Source organism: Procambarus clarkii, chromosome 63 (assembly GCF_040958095.1).
Source record: "Procambarus clarkii isolate CNS0578487 chromosome 63, FALCON_Pclarkii_2.0, whole genome shotgun sequence".
Classification (NCBI taxonomy): Eukaryota; Metazoa; Arthropoda; class Malacostraca; order Decapoda; family Cambaridae; genus Procambarus; species Procambarus clarkii.
The window spans coordinates 10,379,233-10,394,392 of record NC_091212.1 but is presented as its reverse complement, the minus strand read 5'-3'; positions in this window follow the sequence as shown (position 1 = coordinate 10,394,392).

Genomic DNA, 15,160 nt, shown 5'->3' with positions numbered 1-15,160 from the left:
AGTATTGAAATATTGGTAAAAATGAATATACTTACGTAATATCAAACTACATTAAAAACGTGAAAAAAGTCACTATTACGCCAAATTTGTGGATTTTAACTTTGAATCATAAAGCGAGGTTTCGTATTATTTAGATCCAAGAAAAGACATATGACAACGTTTTTCCAATACAAATGATAAAAATCAATTAGTTTTCATTAGAATTGACTACAATGTTCCTGATTTTCCGTTTATATTACCGATGGAAGATGTACACGTAAAACCGCTCTATTACGGCTGAAACGTCGATATATGCAATAAAAACCGAACTTCTCCCCTTTTCCATATTTTACTCAGTATTTCAACGAGAAACAAATAGATGATTGAAAATGAAGTACTTAAGGTTATTATCTAATACGTTATGTGTTTGTCTCATTTTTATCGTATATTTCATAAATAATAACAATAAACTAGAAATTCACAAAAAAGTTGAAAAAACGCAAAATATTGCTTAATTCGATGATATTTTGTTTATATCACATTAAAGAAAAGGGGGATGATAAACGTCAAAATATTACTAAATTCGATGATTTTTAGTACGAAACAAAATGCAAGAAAACTTGCTTAAAATGCAATATTAGGCGAGAATCTGAGATATGAAGGCCAAATCACATATCGTGATACTACATGAAATAGTATCGATACTAAATAGTATGAAATAGTATTTCGATACTACATGAAATAGTATCGAAATATTGGTAAAAATGAATATATTTATGTAATATCAAACTACATGAAAAACGTGAAAAAAGTTACTATTATACCAAATTTGAGGATTTTAACTTCGAATCATAAAGCGAGGTTTCGTATTATTTAGATCCAAGAAAAGACATATGACAATGTTGTTTCCAATACAAATGATAAAAATCAATGTGTTTTCATTAGAATTAACTAAAATGTTCCTGATTTTCCGTTTATATTACAGACGGAAGATGTACACGTAAAACCGCACAATTCCGGATGAAACGTCGATATATGCAATAAAAACCGAACTTCTCCCCTTTTCCATATCTTACTCAGTATTTCAACGAGAATCAAATAGATGATTGAAAATGAAGTATTTAAGGTTATTATCTAATCAATTATGTGTTTGTCTCATTTTTATCGTATATATAATGAATTAGTAACAATAAACTGGAAATTCACAAAAACGTTGAAAAACAGCAAAATATTGCCTAATTCGATGATATTTTGTTTATATCACATTAAGGAAAAGGGGGATGATAAACGTCAAAATATTACTAAATTCGATGATTTTTAGTACGAAACAAAATGCAAGAAAACTTGCTTAAAATGCAATATTAGGCGAGAATCTGAGATATGAAGGCCAAATCACATATCGTGATACTACATGAAATAGTATCGAAATATTGGTAAAAATGAATATACTTACGTAATATCAAACTACATAAAAAACGTGAAAAAAGTCACTACTACGCCAAATTTGTGGATTTTAACTTCGAATCATAAAGCGAGGTTTCGTATTATTTAGATCCAAGAAAAGACATATGACAATATTGTTTCCAATACAAATGATAAAAATCAATGTGTTTTCATTAGAATTGACTAAAATGTTCCTGATTTTCCGTTTATATTACCGATGGAAGATGTACACGTAAAACCGCTCTATTCCGGCTGAAACGTCGATATATGCAATAAAAACCGAACTTCTCCCCTTTTCCATATCTTACTCAGTATTTCAACGAGAAACAAATAGATGATTGAAAATGAAGTACTAATGGTTATTATCTAATCAATTATGTGTTTGTCTCATTTTTATCGTATATTTCATGAATAATAACAATAAACTAGAAATTCACAAAAAGTTGAAAAAACGCAAAATATTTCCTAATTCGATGATATTTTGTTTATATCACATTAAAGAAAAGGCGGATGATACACGTCAAAATATTACTAAATTCGATGATTTTTAGTACGAAACAAAATGCAAGAAAACTTGCTTAAAATGCAATATTATGCGAAATTCTTAGATTTGAAGGCCAAATCACAAATCGTGATACTACATGAAATAGTATCGAAATATTGTTAAAAATTAATATATTTATGTAATATCAAACTACATGAAAAACGTGAAAAAAGTCACTATTATGCCAAATTTGTGGATTTTAACTTCGAGTCATAAAGCGAGGTTTGGAATTTTTAGATCCAAGAAAAGACATATGACAATGTTGTTTCCAATACAAATGATAAAAATCAATGTGTTTTCATTAAAATTAACTAAAATGTTCCTGATTTTCCGTTTATATTACAGATGGAAGATGTACACGTAAAACCGTTCTATTCCGGCTGAAACGTCGATATATGCAATAAAAACCGAACTTCTCCCCTTTTCAATATCTTACTCAGTATTTCAACGAGAAACCAATAGATGATTGAAAATGAAGTATTTAAGGTTATTATCTAATCATCTATGTGTTTGTCTCATTTTTATCGTATATATAATGAATTAGTAACAATAAACTGGAAATTCACAAAACGTTGAAAAACAGCAAAATATTGCCTAATTCGATGATATTTTGTTTATATCATATTAAGTAAAAGGGGAATGATAAACGTCAAAATATTACCAAATTCGATGATTTTTAGTACGAAACAAAATGCAAGAAAACTTGCTTAAAATGTAATATTAGGCGAGAATCTGAGATATGAAGGCCAAATCACATATCGTGATACTACATGAAATAGTATCGATACTAAATAGTATGAAATAGTATTTCGATACTACATGCAATAGTATCGAAATATTGGAAAAAATGAATATATTTATGTAATATCAAACTACATGAAAAACGTGAAAAAAGTTACTATTATACCAAATTTGAGGATTTTAACTTCGAATCATAAAGGGAGGTTTCGTATTATTTAGATCCAAGAAAAGACATATGACAATGTTGTTTCCAATACAAATGATAAAAATCAATGTGTTTTCATTAGAATTGACTAAAATGTTCCTGATTTTCCGTTTATATTACCGATGGAAGATGTACACGTAAAACCGCACAATTCCGGATGAAACGTCGATATATGCAATAAAAACCGAACTTCTCCCCTTTTCCATATCTTACTCAGTATTTCAACGAGAATCAAATAGATGATTGAAAATGAAGTATTTAAGGTTATTATCTAATCAATTATGTGTTTGTCTCATTTTTATCGTATATATAATGAATTAGTAACAATAAACTGGAAATTCACAAAAACGTTGAAAAACAGCAAAATATTGCCTAATTCGATGATATTTTGTTTATATCACATTAAGGAAAAGGGGGATGATAAACGTCAAAATATTACTAAATTCGATGATTTTTAGTACGAAACAAAATGCAAGAAAACTTGCTTAAAATGCAATATTAGGCGAGAATCTGAGATATGAAGGCCAAATCACATATCGTGATACTACATGAAATAGTATCGAAATATTGGTAAAAATGAATATACTTACGTAATATCAAACTACATAAAAAACGTGAAAAAAGTCACTACTACGCCAAATTTGTGGATTTTAACTTCGAATCATAAAGCGAGGTTTCGTATTATTTAGATCCAAGAAAAGACATATGACAATATTGTTTCCAATACAAATGATAAAAATCAATGTGTTTTCATTAGAATTGACTAAAATGTTCCTGATTTTCCGTTTATATTACCGATGGAAGATGTACACGTAAAACCGCTCTATTCCGGCTGAAACGTCGATATATGCAATAAAAACCGAACTTCTCCCCTTTTCCATATCTTACTCAGTATTTCAACGAGAAACAAATAGATGATTGAAAATGAAGTACTAATGGTTATTATCTAATCAATTATGTGTTTGTCTCATTTTTATCGTATATTTCATGAATAATAACAATAAACTAGAAATTCACAAAAAGTTGAAAAAACGCAAAAAATTTCCTAATTCGATGATATTTTGTTTATATCACATTAAAGAAAAGGCGGATGATACACGTCAAAATATTACTAAATTCGATGATTTTTAGTACGAAACAAAATGCAAGAAAACTTGCTTAAAATGCAATATTATGCGAAATTCTTAGATTTGAAGGCCAAATCACAAATCGTGATACTACATGAAATAGTATCGAAATATTGTTAAAAATTAATATATTTATGTAATATCAAACTACATGAAAAACGTGAAAAAAGTCACTATTATGCCAAATTTGTGGATTTTAACTTCGAGTCATAAAGCGAGGTTTGGAATTTTTAGATCCAAGAAAAGACATATGACAATGTTGTTTCCAATACAAATGATAAAAATCAATGTGTTTTCATTAAAATTAACTAAAATGTTCCTGATTTTCCGTTTATATTACAGATGGAAGATGTACACGTAAAACCGCTCTATTCCGGCTGAAACGTCGATATATGCAATAAAAACCGAACTTCTCCCCTTTTCAATATCTTACTCAGTATTTCAACGAGAAACCAATAGATGATTGAAAATGAAGTATTTAAGGTTATTATCTAATCATCTATGTGTTTGTCTCATTTTTATCGTATATATAATGAATTAGTAACAATAAACTGGAAATTCACAAAAACGTTGAAAAACAGCAAAATATTGCCTAATTCGATGATATTTTGTTTATATCATATTAAGTAAAAGGGGAATGATAAACGTCAAAATATTACCAAATTCGATGATTTTTAGTACGAAACAAAATGCAAGAAAACTTGCTTAAAATGTAATATTAGGCGAGAATCTGAGATATGAAGGCCAAATCACATATCGTGATACTACATGAAATAGTATCGATACTAAATAGTATGAAATAGTATTTCGATACTACATGCAATAGTATCGAAATATTGGAAAAAATGAATATATTTATGTAATATCAAACTACATGAAAAACGTGAAAAAAGTTACTATTATACCAAATTTGAGGATTTTAACTTCGAATCATAAAGGGAGGTTTCGTATTATTTAGATCCAAGAAAAGACATATGACAATGTTGTTTCCAATACAAATGATAAAAATCAATGTGTTTTCATTAGAATTGACTAAAATGTTCCTGATTTTCCGTTTATATTACCGATGGAAGATGTAAACGTAAAACCGCTCTATTCCGGCTGAAACGTCGATATATGCAATAAAAACCGAACTTCTCCCCTTTTCCATATCTTACTCAGTATTTCAACGAGGAAACAAATAGATGATTAAAAATGAAGTACTTATGGTTATTATCTAATCAATTATGTGTTTGTCTCATTTTTATCGTATATTTCATGAATAATAACAATAAACTAGAAATTCAGAAAAACGTTGAAAAAACGCAAAATATTGCCTAATTCGATGATATTTTGTTTATATCACATTAAAGAAAAGGGGGATGATAAACGTCAAAATATTACTAAATTCGATGATTTTTAGTACGAAACAAAATGTAAGAAAACTTGCTTAAAATGCAATATTATGCGAAATTCTGAGATTTGAAGGCCAAATCACATATCGTGATACTACATGAAATAGTATCGAAATATTGTTAATAATTAATATATTTATGTAATATCAAACTACGTGAAAAACGTGAAAAAAGTCACTATTATGCCAAATTTGTGGATTTTAACTTCGAGTCACAAAGCGAGGTTTGGAATTTTTAGATCCAAGAAAAGACATATGACAATGTTGTTTCCAATAAAATGATAAAAATCAATGTGTTTTCATTAAAATTAACTAAAATGTTTCTTATTTTCCGTTTATATTACAGATGGAAGATGTACACGTAAAACCGCTCTATTCCGGCTGAAACGTCGATATATGCAATAAAAACCGAACTTCTCCCCTTTTCAATATCTTACTCAGTATTTCAACGAGAAACCAATAGATGATTGAAAATGAAGTATTTAAGGTTATTATCTAATCAATTATGTGTTTGTCTCTTTTTTATCGTATATATAATGAATTAGTAACAATAAACTGGAAATTCACAAAAACGTTGAAAAACAGCAAAATATTGCCTAATTCGATGATATTTTGTTTATATCACATTAAGTAAAAGGGGAATGATTAACGTCAAAATATTACTAAATTCGATGATTTTTAGTACGAAACAAAATGCAAGAATGCTTAAAATGCAATATTAGGCGAGAATCTGAGATATGAAGGCCAAATCACATATCGTGATACTACATGAAATAGTATCGAAATATTGTTAAAAATTAATATATTTATGTAATATCAAACTACATGAAAAACGTGAAAAAAGTCACTATTATGCCAAATTTGTGGATTTTAACTTCGAGTCATAAAGCGAGGTTTGGAATTTTTAGATCAAAGAAAAGACATATGACAATGTTGTTTCCAATACAAATGATAAAAATCAATGTGTTTTCATTAAAATTAACTAAAATGTTCCTGATTTTCCGTTTATATTACAGATGGAAGATGTACACGTAAAACCGCTCTATTCCGGCTGAAACGTCGATATATGCAATAAAAACCGAACTTCTCCCCTTTTCAATATCTTACTCAGTATTTCAACGAGAAACCAATAGATGATTGAAAATGAAGTATTTAAGGTTATTATCTAATCAACTATGTGTTTGTCTCATTTTTATCGTATATATAATGAATTAGTAACAATAAACTGGAAATTCACAAAAACATTGAAAAACAGCAAAATATTGCCTTATTCGATGATATTTTGTTTATATCATATTAAGTAAAAGGGGAATGATAAACGTCAAAATATTACTAAATTCGATGATTTTTAGTACGAAACAAAATGCAAGAAAACTTGCTTAAAATGCAATATTAGGCGAGAATCTGAGATATGAAGGCCAAATCACATATCGTGATACTACATGAAATAGTATCGATACTAAATAGTATGAAATAGTATTTCGATACTACATAAAATAGTATCAAAATATTGGTAAAAATGAATATATTTATGTAATATCAAACTACATGAAAAACGTGAAAAAAGTTACTATTATACCAAATTTGAGGATTTTAACTTCGAATCATAAAGCGAGTTTTCGTATTATTTAGATCCAAGAAAAGACATATGGCAATGTTGTTTCCAATACAAATGATAAAAATCAATGTGTTTTCATTAGAATTGACTAAAATGTTCCTGATTTTCCGTTTATATTACCGATGGAAGATGTACACGTAAAACCGCTCTATTCCGGCTGAAACGTCGATATATGCAATAAAAACCGAACTTCTCCCCTTTTACATATCTTACTCAGTATTTCAACAAGAAACAAATAGATGATGGAAAATGAAGTATTTAATGTTATTATCTAATCAATTATGTGTTTGTCTCATTTTTATCGTATATTTCATGAATTAATAACAATAAACTGAAAATTCACAAAAACGTTAAAAAATGGCAAAATATTGCCTAATTCGATGATATTTTGTTTATATCACATAAAGGAAAAGGGGATGATAAACGTCAAAATATTGCTAAATTCGATGATGTTTAGTAAGAAACAAAATGCAAGAAAACTTGCCTAAAATGCAATATTATTCGAAAATCTGAGATATGAATGCCAAATCATATATCGTGATACTACATGAAATAGTATTGAAATATTGGTAAAAATGAATATACTTACGTAATATCAAACTACATAAAAAACGTGAAAAAAGTCACTATTACGCCAAATTTGTGGATTTTAACTTCGAATCATAAAGCGAGGTTTCGTATTATTTAGATCCAAGAAAAGACATATGACAACGTTTTTCCAATACAAATGATAAAAATCAATTAGTTTTCATTAGAATTGACTACAATGTTCCTGATTTTCCGTTTATATTACCGATGGAAGATGTACACGTAAAACCGCTCTATTACGGCTGAAACGTCGATATATGCAATAAAAACCGAACTTCTCCCCCTTTTCCATATTTTACTCAGTATTTCAACGAGAAACAAATAGATGATTGAAAATGAAGTACTTAAGGTTATTATCTAATACGTTATGTGTTTGTCTCATTTTTATCGTATATTTCATGAATAATAACAATAAACTAGAAATTCACAAAAACGTTGAAAAAACGCAAAATATTGCTTAATTCGATGATATTTTGTTTATATCACATTAAAGAAAAGGGGGATGATAAACGTCAAAATATTACTAAATTCGATGATTTTTAGTACGAAACAAAATGCAAGAAAACTTGCTTAAAATGCAATATTATGCGAAATTCTGAGATTTGAAGGCCAAATCACATATCGTGATACTACATGAAATAGTATCGAAATATTGGTAAAAATGAATATATTTATGTAATATCAAACTACATTAAAAACGTGAAAAAAAACTAAAATGTTCCTGATTTTCCGTATATATTACCGATGGAAGATGTACACGTAAAACCGCACAATTCCGGCTGAAACGTCGATATATGCAATAAAAACCGAACTTCTCCCATTTTCCATATCCTACTCAGTATTTCAATGAGAAACAAACAGATGATTGAAAAAGAAGTATTTAAGGTTATTATCTAATCAATTATGTGTTTGTCTCATTTTTATCATATATATCATGAATTAATAACAATAAACTGGAAATTCACAAAAACGTTGAAAAACAGCAAAATATTGCCTAATTCGATGATATTTTGTTTATATCACATTAAGGAAAAGGGGGATGATAAACGTCAAAATATTACTAAATTCGATGATTTTTAGTACGAAACAAAATGCAAGAAAACTTGCTTAAAATGCAATATTAGGCGAGAATCTGAGATATGAAGGCCAAATCACATATCGTGATACTACATGAAATAGTATCGAAATATTGTTAAAAATTAATATATTTGTGTAATATCAAACTACATGAAAAACGTGAAAAAAGTCACTATTATGACAAATTTGTGGATTTTAACTTCGAGTCATAAAGCGAGGTTTGGAATTTTTAGATCCAAGAAAAGACATATGACAATGTTGTTTCCAATACAAATAATAAAAATCAATGTGTTTTCATTAGAATTGACTAAAATGCTCCTGATTTTCCGTTTATATTACCGGTGGAAGATGTACACGTAAAACCGCTCTATTCCGGCTGAAACGTCGATATATGCAATAAAAACCGAACTTCTCCCCTTTTAAATATCTTACTCAGTATTTCAACGAGTAACAAATAGATGATTAAAAATGAAGTATTTAAGGTTATTATCTAATCAATTATGTGTTTGTCTCATTTTTCCCGTATATTCAATGAATTAATAACAATAAACTGGAAATTCACAAAAACATTAAAAAACAGCAAAATATTGCCTAATTCGATGATATTTTGTTTATATCACATAAAGTAAAAAGGGGATGATAAACGTCAAAATATTAATAAATTCGATGATTTTTAGTACGAAACAAAATGCAAGAAAACTTGCTTAAAATGCAATATTAGGCGAAATTCTGAGAATTGAAAGCCAAGTCACATATCGTGATACTACATGAAATAGTATCGAAATAATGGTAAAAATGAATATATTTATGTAATATCAAACTACATTAAAAACGTGAAAAAAGACACTATTATACCAAATTTGAGGAATTTATCTTCGTATCATAAAGCAAGGTTTCATATTATTTAGATCCAAGAAAAGACATGACATTGTTGTTTCCAATACAAATGATAAAAATCAATGTGTTTTCATTAGAATTAACTAAAATGTTCCTGATTTTCCATTTATATTACCAATGGAAGATGTACACGTAAAACCGCTCTATTCCGGCTGAAACGTCGAAATATGCAATAAAAACCGAACTTCTCCCCTTTTCAATATCTTACTCAGTATTTCAACGAGTAACAAATAGATGATTGAAAATTAAGTATTTAAGGTTATTATCTAATCAATTATGTGTTTGTCTCATTTTTCCCGTATATTCAATGAATTAATAACAATAAACTGGAAATTCACAAAAACATTGAAAAACAGCAAAATATTGCCTAATTCGATGATATTTTGTTTATATCACATAAAGTAAAAAGGGGATGATAAACGTCAAAATATTAATAAATTCGATGATTTTTAGTACGAAACAAAATGCAAGAAAACTTGCTTAAAATGCAATATTAGGCGAGAATCTGAGATATGAAGGCCAAATCACATATCGTGATACTACATGAAATAGTATCGAAATATTGGTAAAAATGAATATACTTACGTAATATCAAACTACATAAAAAACGTGAAAAAGTCACTATTACGCCAAATTTGTGGATTTAACTTCAAATCATAAAGCGAGGTTTCGTATTATTTAGATCCAAGAAAAGACATATGACAATGTTGTTTCCAATACAAATGATAAAAATCAATGTGTTTTCATTAGAATTGACTAAAATGTTCCTGATTTTCCGTTTATATTACCGATGGAAGATGTACACGTAAAACCGCTCTATTCCGGCTGAAACGTCGATATATGCAATAAAAACCGAACTCCTCCCGTTTTCCATATCTTACTCAGTATTTCAACGAGGAAACAAATAGATGATTGAAATGAAGTACTTATGGTTATTATCTAATCAATTATGTGTTTGTCTCATTTTTATCGTATATTTCATGAATAATAACAATAAACTAGAAATTCAGAAAAACGTTGAAAAAACGCAAAATATTGCCTAATTCGATGATATTTTGTTTATATCACATTAAAGAAAAGGGGGATGATAAACGTCAAAATATTACTAAATTCGATGATTTTTAGTACGAAACAAAATGTAAGAAAACTTGCTTAAAATGCAATATTATGCGAAATTCTGAGATTTGAAGGCCAAATCACATATCGTGATACTACATGAAATAGTATCGAAATATTGTTAAAAATTAATATATATATGTAATATCAAACTACATGAAAAACGTGAAAAAAGTCACTATTATGCCAAATTTGTGGATTTTAACTTCGAGTCATAGAGCGAGGTTTGGAATTTTTAGATCCAAGAAAAGACATATGACAATGTTGTTTCCAATACAAATGATAAAAATCAATGTGTTTTCATTAAAATTAACTAAAATGTTTCTTATTTTCCGTTTATATTACAGATGGAAGATGTACACGTAAAACCGCTCTATTCCGGCTGAAACGTCGATATATGCAATAAAAACCGAACTTCTCCCCTTTTCAATATCTTACTCAGTATTTCAACGAGAAACCAATAGATGATTGAAAATGAAGTATTTAAGGTTATTATCTAATCAATTATGTGTTTGTCTCATTTTTATCGTATATATAATGAATTAGTAACAATAAACTGGAAATTCACAAAAACGTTGAAAAACAGCAAAATATTGCCTAATTCGATGATATTTTGTTTATATCACATTAAGTAAAAGGGGAATGATTAACGTCAAAATATTACTAAATTCGATGATTTTTAGTACGAAACAAAATGCAAGAATGCTTAAAATGCAATATTAGGCGAGAATCTGAGATATGAAGGCCAAATCACATATCGTGATACTACATGAAATAGTATCGAAATATTGTTAAAAATTAATATATTTATGTAATATCAAACTACATGAAAAACGTGAAAAAAGTCACTATTATGCCAAATTTGTGGATTTTAACTTCGAGTCATAAAGCGAGGTTTGGAATTTTTAGATCCAAGAAAAGACATATGACAATGTTGTTTCCAATACAAATGATAAAAATCAATGTGTTTCATTAAAATTAACTAAAATGTTCCTGATTTTCCGTTTATATTACAGATGGAAGATGTACACGTAAAACCGCTCTATTCCGGCTGAAACGTCGATATATGCAATAAAAACCGAACTTCTCCCCTTTTCAATATCTTACTCAGTATTTCAACGAGAAACCAATAGATGATTGAAAATGAAGTATTTAAGGTTATTATCTAATCAACTATGTGTTTGTCTCATTTTTATCGTATATATAATGAATTAGTAACAATAAACTGGAAATTCACAAAAACGTTGAAAAACAGCAAAATATTGCCTTATTCGATGATATTTTGTTTATATCATATTAAGTAAAAGGGGAATGATAAACGTCAAAATATTACTAAATTCGATGATTTTTAGTACGAAACAAATGCAAGAAAACTTGCTTAAAATGCAATATTAGGCGAGAATCTGAGATATGAAGGCCAAATCACATATCGTGATACTACATGAAATAGTATCGATACTAAATAGTATGAAATAGTATTTCGATACTACATAAAATAGTATCAAAATATTGGTAAAAATGAATATATTTATGTAATATCAAACTACATGAAAAACGTGAAAAATGTTACTATTATACCAAATTTGAGGATTTTTAACTTCGAATCATAAAGCGAGTTTTCGTATTATTTAGATCCAAGAAAAGACATATGGCAATGTTGTTTCCAATACAAATGATAAAATCAATGTGTTTTCATTAGAATTGACTAAAATGTTCCTGATTTTCCGTTTATATTACCGATGGAAGATGTACACGTAAAACCGCTCTATTCCGGCTGAAACGTCGATATATGCAATAAAAACCGAACTTCTCCCCTTTTACATATCTTACTCAGTATTTCAACAAGAAACAAATAGATGATGGAAAATGAAGTATTTAATGTTATTATCTAATCAATTATGTGTTTGTCTCATTTTTATCGTATATTTCATGAATTAATAACAATAAACTGAAAATTCACAAAACGTTAAAAAATGGCAAAATATTGCCTAATTCGATGATATTTGTTTATATCACATAAAGGAAAAGGGGATGATAAACGTCAAAATATTGCTAAATTCGATGATGTTTAGTAAGAAACAAAATGCAAGAAAACTTGCCTAAAATGCAATATTATTCGAAAATCTGAGATATGAATGCCAAATCATATATCGTGATACTACATGAAATAGTATTGAAATATTGGTAAAAATGAATATACTTACGTAATATCAAACTACATAAAAAACGTGAAAAAAGTCACTATTACGCCAAATTTGTGGATTTTAACTTCGAATCATAAAGCGAGGTTTCGTATTATTTAGATCCAAGAAAAGACATATGACAACGTTTTTCCAATACAAATGATAAAAATCAATTAGTTTTCATTAGAATTGACTACAATGTTCCTGATTTTCCGTTTATATTACCGATGGAAGATGTACACGTAAAACCGCTCTATTACGGCTGAAACGTCGATATATGCAATAAAAACCGAACTTCTCCCCTTTTCCATATTTTACTCAGTATTTCAACGAGAAACAAATAGATGATTGAAAATGAAGTACTTAAGGTTATTATCTAATACGTTATGTGTTTGTCTCATTTTTATCGTATATTTCATGAATAATAACAATAAACTAGAAATTCACAAAAACGTTGAAAAAACGCAAAATATTGCTTAATTCGATGATATTTTGTTTATATCACATTAAAGAAAAGGGGGATGATAAACGTCAAAATATTACTAAATTCGATGATTTTAGTACGAAACAAAATGCAAGAAAACTTGCTTAAAATGCAATATTAGGCGAGAATCTGAGATATGAAGGCCAAATCATATATCGTGATACTACATGAAATAGTATCGAAATATTGGTAAAAATGAATATACTTACGTAATATCAAACTACATAAAAAACGTGAAAAAAGTCACTATTACGCCAATTTATGGATTTTAACTTCGAATCATAAAGCGAGGTTTCGTATTATTTAGATCCAAGAAAAGACATATGACAATGTTGTTTCCAATACAAATAATAAAAATCAATGTGTTTTCATTAGAATTGACTAAAATGCTCCTGATTTTCCGTTTATATTACCGGTGGAAGATGTACACGTAAAACCGCTCTATTCCGGCTGAAACGTCGATATATGCAATAAAAACCGAACTTCTCCCCTTTTAAATATCTTACTCAGTATTTCAACGAGTAACAAATAGATGATTAAAAATGAAGTATTTAAGGTTATTATCTAATCAATTATGTGTTTGTCTCATTTTTTCCCGTATATTCAATGAATTAATAACAATAAACTGGAAATTCACAAAAACATTAAAAAACAGCAAAATATTGCCTAATTCGATGATATTTTGTTTATATCACATAAAGTTAAAGGGGATGATAAACGTCAAAATATTAATAAATTCGATGATTTTTAGTACGAAACAAAATGCAAGAAAACTTGCTTAAAATGCAATATTAGGCGAAATTCTGAGAATTGAAAGCCAAGTCACATATCGTGATACTACTTGAAATAGTATCGAAATAATGGTAAAAATGAATATATTTATGTAATATCAAACTACATTAAAACGTGAAAAAAGACACTATTATACCAAATTTGAGGAATTTATCTTCGTATCATAAAGCAAGGTTCATATTATTTAGATCCAAGAAAAGACATGACATTGTTGTTTCCAATACAAATGATAAAAATCAATGTGTTTTCATTAGAATTAACTAAAATGTTCCTGATTTTCCATTTATATTACCAATGGAAGATGTACACGTAAAACCGCTCTATTCCGGCTGAAACGTCGAAATATGCAATAAAAACCGAACTTCTCCCCTTTTCAATATCTTACTCAGTATTTCAACGAGTAACAAATAGATGATTGAAAATTAAGTATTTAAGGTTATTATCTAATCAATTATGTGTTTGTCTCATTTTTCCCGTATATTCAATGAATTAATAACAATAAACTGGAAATTCACAAAACATTGAAAAACAGCAAAATATTGCCTAATTCGATGATATTTTGTTTATATCACATAAAGTAAAAAGGGGATGATAAACGTCAAAATATTAATAAATTCGATGATTTTTAGTACGAAACAAAATGCAAGAAAACTTGCTTAAAATGCAATATTAGGCGAGAATCTGAGATATGAAGGCCAAATCACATATCGTGATACTACATAAAATAGTATCGAAATATTGGTAAAAATGAATATACTTACGTAATATCAAAAGTACATAAAAAACGTGAAAAAGTCACTATTACGCCAAATTTGTGGATTTTAACTTCAAATCATAAAGCGAGGTTTCGTATTATTTAGATCCAAGAAAAGACATATGACAATGTTGTTTCCAATACAAATGATAAAAATCAATGTGTTTTCATTAGAATTGACTAAAATGTTCCTGATTTTCCGTTTATATTACCGATGGA